General features: G+C 34.0%; 1 long non-coding RNA gene across 1 annotated transcript; it reads right to left on the bottom strand.

Annotated features, from left to right (window-relative positions):
- Positions 1-2,361: 2,361 nt before the first annotated feature.
- LOC148787477 (uncharacterized) lies at positions 2,362-4,043 on the bottom strand. Its single transcript, XR_016066463.1, has 3 exons — positions 3,989-4,043; positions 3,414-3,478; positions 2,362-2,614 (listed from the first exon to the last, which is right to left on the bottom strand). It is a non-coding gene; the product is annotated as an uncharacterized LOC148787477 (long non-coding RNA).
- Between the last annotated feature and the right edge of the window lie 1,839 nt (positions 4,044-5,882).

Below are 5,882 nucleotides of genomic sequence, written 5' to 3'. Positions count from 1 at the left end.
AAACTCTGTAGCTATAGTGGTTGATCGAATAGGAAATGGTTTCCTATATCAAGAAATTATGAGAAATGCAGTATCTAGTATTAAAGTATAGTTGCCTAGTACATGATGGGAACTGACCATCCATGCCCTAGGCTAAGGTTGGGAGACAATAAACGGAAAGACTGTACATGTACGGAATCGGGGAGTCTAAGTGTTCACATGGATATTCTCCTAGTCTTTAGTGCCATGGACCAGTGCTAGACGAGACTCTTGGTAGCAGGCTTCTTGTTCAATGGTTGATCAAGAACGATTAACTAAATTGGATTTAATTAGTTTGTAGTGTTGGATACTAGCCCAAGTTTAGCTCAAATGTGAAAGTAATGAGTCACACACAAATCACCATGGAAGGACTAGAAATTAATTGCAAAAAATGTAAATAGTTGGATTATTTACATGTGGGATGATCCATTGGATGGATAGCCCAAAAAATAAAGTAATTGGATTAATTTAATTAAGCTTGTCTTAATTAATAAATTGGATTTGTTAATTAAAGAGAATTGGGCTCATGTCTTTAATTGAATTAAATGACATTGGGCTTAATTTAGTAAAATTTTATTAAATTGAATTTAATTAAATTCATCGGGTTTTGAATTTATTTTAATTTGATTAAAATGAAACCTAGTTCACTAAATTAATGCCTACTAGCAATAGAGTTTATTTCTATTGTTGGAAGGAGGGTTGGTCAAAATTGCACTTTTGAAAAGTGTAGATTTAACCATGTTCAAAGCCCTTCTTATATAGAATGATTGGATCATACCATATATGAAGGAGGTTACATTGTACATAGGTAGAATGTATCTAGACACATTTCCACATTCCCATACAAAGTATACATATGTATGTTATCATAATTATTCACATGATAAGAACACGTAGTGAAAAGTGTAGAGAACACACACTCCAAGTCTCCTCCAATAGAAGCTCTCAGCCTCTCCCTCTTTCTCACCCTCTCATCCCAATAATTCTCCAACTCTCCTTGATGTAGGATCAAGAGTAGAGTTGTAGAGAATTTTTGATGAAGAGAATACCCTAATTAATAGTATAATTCTTTTTCGTCATCCTCCAATTAGTTTTGATTTCTTCTAGCAAAGAGATCAAAACCTCCTTGCTATGGTGCGGTGTGAATAATTTCTAGAGGCCTCCTACGTTGGAGCATAGGGTGAACAAAGGGACGCAACGAGTGCCGGTTAGAAAATAAATGAGGTAAAGTTTTATTTTTTTAAATACCATATCTCTTTCATTAGATTTATCTATAGCCTTTGTATGTTTGAATTTTGTTATTTTATGTTATTCTTAAGTCCATATACTACATCTAATGCCCGGGACACTAAGGGTACACTCCTTGGATGGTCGTAGAATATTTTTAACTATATTTTTTTTATTTTTTCCCCGTGACTCCGCTCTCCCGTTCTTGGGCTGGTCAGCCTCTTTTAAGTGGTATCAAAGCTCGATTTGATGTATAACTATAGATTTATATGTGTTCTTTATTTGATGACTATGAAGAACATGTTTACTGGGTTTTAAAGCATGATTTTATTGCTTTAATTTTGATGATTATATGTTAGAATTAAATTGTTTAAATTTTGCAATTATTTTTGGACAGCTGGTGTATTTAAGAAATTGAACTTTCTATAAATACATGGATATTTATTAAAGTATAATTTGCACAACTAATATTAAAAAAAACTGTTGTAGCAGCATGCTGCCGCCGGTGTTGAGTAGTGTGCACGTGGTCGAACACGCACAGGCGAGAGCCGCGTGCAGTCTGGTCAGCGCGTGCGCAGGCCTGGACGCAGGTGGGCGCTCTGCGAGCAGCGCCTACACGATCGTGTATGCGTGCTGCATGCTGATGGCAGAACGATTGGGCCATTTTTTCGCCATTTTTTAAGAAAATTAGATTTTCTAGATTTTTCATATTTTCTAAAATAATTAATTCTGCTAATTTAATTTTTGGATTAAATTAGATTTTTTATAAAATTAAATTGCTTAATTAATTGGTACATTTTGTGCATTGGATGCATATGGATTTTTTTTTTAAATTTTCTGTTGGGTGGGGACTGCTTGCTTCTTTGTTATTTTTATACCTTCTCATATCTCGTTTTATGCTTTGAAGTAATAAGACTTGTTTTTTCTCCCTACTAATGTACTTCTCCCTGACTTTTGATCAGGGTTTCTTCTCGAGTGTAATGAGAATATATAGGATTTTGGTGAGGTTTAATATTTTGAAATTAAAGAATGTAGCACCCCCTTTGCTACAAGAGCTATATCTACCCTAAACGTCATACTTATAGTAATTCCTGTGTTTATATATATAAATGCACATAATCATCTAATCAATATGCATACGTAATCACAACGTCATAACGACATAGTCAACCCACAACATCACATATATACAAATCAAACACCCCAGGTGATCCACCACAGTTGATCGCTACGTCTATGTTCTCTTTGTACAAACAAAATAAGATTTGTACTCTAGCTGAAAAGAGGAGAAAACAACATACTGGCCCGACCTGCCTGAGTATAGTGCGTAGACCTATTCTTCAACAGTCAGACACCTCAAAGTCTACTCCTGAAAGAAAATATCAACAGAGGGATGAGCTTGCCACTCAGTAAGTAAATAATCAGCCCTATCTATATATGTATATCAAACACAGCCCAAACAAGACAAGTAGGCAACATGCATGGGTTACAGTCAATTTAACTCCAACATAATCAATTGTAGTACACCACATAGCTATCTCACAATAAAATAATCAATTAAACTTCCTTTTTCCTAGTTTGCTTACCAGAAGGTGATATCGTGTTTTTCCCGTCAACTCAATCTCACCGTTATATAAATTTAAGTGAATCCCCTTGACAGCCGGCTCATCAATCTCATTTCGCATCATAGCTCTTTCAATTCGCATCATAGCTCTTTTATTTCGCATCATAGCTCTTTTCACATCACATCTTTTTCATATCGCATCAAAGCTCTTTTCATTTCATTTCTTTCTCATATCGCATCAAAGCTCTTTTCATTTCATTTTGCCTTATAGGCTTTTCAACACATCAAGGGGTATTCACGCCACAATTATATTCAATTTCCACTACTCCCTCATTTCCACATATCACCATTCTTGTAAGCAACTAGTAACGTAAAACAATATATCATTATATTCTCATTTTCAGACACCCACAACACAACATACAACAAACATGATATTCAACATATTTTCTCATTCCACGTACACAATGCCATCAATCAATTCAAATCATTCACCACGCATATATTTTCAGATAAAACAATATCAGCATGAACCACAAAGTCATATAATAGTAATACCACAAATAAAAAGAACATATATAGATAATACTAATTATTTACTTACCTCAACCTCACAACGTTTCTTTCTACTCAATCGCTAATTGTCAGTCCTTTCACCTCACCCCAATCCTATAATGAGTTATACCACACACCATTAATATATCGAGAATATCGTAATTTCTTTTAAATATAATATTAAATATTATTTGTACAATTTCTAATAATTCTTTAATATTTCACTTCTATCGAAGTACAAATCTTCGTTTTTCCTCTTTATTAGCATACCATTTATTAAATTATAATTTTCAGAATATTTCTACGGATTTCTCATCAATTTCTCGCTATTATATAATTTAATTAAATAACAATACGTAGAATTGCATATTTAGTTAACAATTCCGATAGAATTATATAAATTGGCTATAGCAATATTCAAATCTAACGAATTTAATAATCTAATTAACCAACGACATCCTTTTTATACCCGATTCTATATTTAATTATACACTATTTTAAATAGCCAAACCCGTAAAATATTCCGATTAAATGGTACATCGCTTAATATAATCAACATTTAATAAATGAACTAATTAAATAATATAATTATATAAATTAATAAAAATTAAAATAAAAACTTACCTCCCGCCGCGGATTGTCGAACAGAGAAGGAAAATTGCAGATTTTACAATTTGTGAGATTGTGTATTTGGTTCACACATATATATATATATATATGTAGGGGGTGGGGCGGTGGGTGAGGGCCCACCCCCAAACCTTTTTCCTTCCTTTCTTCCTTTTTTTTTTTTCTTTTTGGCTTTTATATATATATATATATATACCTATGTTATTTACACATGTATATTATTAGTAATATATATTTTATATATTATTATTATTATTATTATTATTTTATTATTTTATTTATTTAATTAAACTTTTCTCTAAATACCATTTACGTCCTTCCTAATTTTCTTAATTAATAAAAATTGTCCCAAAATATTATAACGAACTCCAATTTAATTCATTCAAGTGTTATTATATTCCATTATGACCCATAATTTAGTGGCTAATTAACTATATTTCACAAAAATTTATCAATTAATCCTACAATTATGTATTATAATATTTGGGACGTCACAAAGAAAGCCCACGGAGAAGAAGTCACACGATGGACGGAGGCCCAAGGCAGAAACATGGGGAGATCCAAAAGAGATTACAAGGATAATGGGTAAATAAACTTTGTAATAGTATAGGGCATCCTAGACAGACCATAGATCCACTACGGGCTCAATGGGTAGCATAGGTAGGGCTCGTAGTCATCCAACAGGGATATGCTAGGTTTATTTGTATTCAACGCATTTATTTTTAATGCTTTTAAATATTTGATATTTATGCATGCAAAATCCTAATGTGATGAGGTCTCAGTCAATACATAATCAAACTCTCACTTGGTTGCACGAAGTAAAGTGTCAGGCCCACAATGGACTTAGATCAAAATATTTTTAACTTGTCTAAACTTTTCATCCACAATAATGTGGTGAGAAAGCTGCCGCTACCCAAATGTTGTCAAATGAGTTATGACACATTTGGAACAGAGGCAAGCAGTACCATTATTGTGAACAAAGGAACATTCTCAATTTTTCCCTGTCTCACGAGTCAGGGTGGTGACAATTGAGGTGTGATTTGGTTGATGGGTTGAGTTTAACACTAAGTAAATATTAGGCCCGTAATGGACTTGGATCTAAATGGTTTCGATCTGTCCAGACTTTTTTCATAACAATGTGATGAGGAAGCTACTGCTATCCAATGTAGTCTCACGAGTCGTGGCACATTTGGAATGGAGGTAAGCTGCACTATTGTTGTGAACAAAGGAACACGTTCACTGTTTTCTTGTCTCACGAGTCGTGGGGGCCGATAGTTGAGGTGTGATTTGGTTGATGGATTGGTCTAATACCGAGTAGCATGATCCGCTTGGAGTCCTCACAATCATGTGAAGAGGTGAGACACAACATCTTGGGAATCTTATTGAATGAGAATGGTATTAGATACCTCCTATAAGCCTTTTTTCATGTGAATCGTAAAAGTGGGGCATGCTAGATTGTGCTTGTGGATCCCAAACCCACTAGAAAATGATTTTTCAAAATTTCACTTGAGAGTGGTGGGCTTTTGCAGAAATAGTAGGAGGGGTTAATGATAAAAATCAAGTTTTAACTTGAATGCAATACTACTATAATCTACTTAGTTTTTTCTAGTTTACATTTTAAATGTATGTCTAAGATCCACTTACCATCATCTTTTTTTTAGATTCACTAACTTTGATGGAACAAATTAATTTGCAGAAAGATCTGAGGTATGCCCTCGATTTTGGGAACCTGGCTTGTATCATGGATAAGCCACTTCCATTGGACTTGCGAAAGGGGTCCTTCCCTAAAGAACGTTTGACGTTCAGAAAAAGGCATAAGGACAATCGCAAGGTCCACAATATCATACTTGCTTTCATGACCAACGAGCAGTATGACAGGCTGAACGCTGTT

Source organism: Sesamum indicum, linkage group LG7 (genome assembly GCF_026168435.1).
Source record: "Sesamum indicum cultivar Baizhima isolate 11 linkage group LG7, ASM2616843v1, whole genome shotgun sequence".
Lineage (NCBI taxonomy): Eukaryota > Viridiplantae > Streptophyta > Magnoliopsida > Lamiales > Pedaliaceae > Sesamum > Sesamum indicum.
Note: the sequence above shows the minus strand (reverse complement) of the source record. Positions and strands in the feature narration are given on the sequence as shown.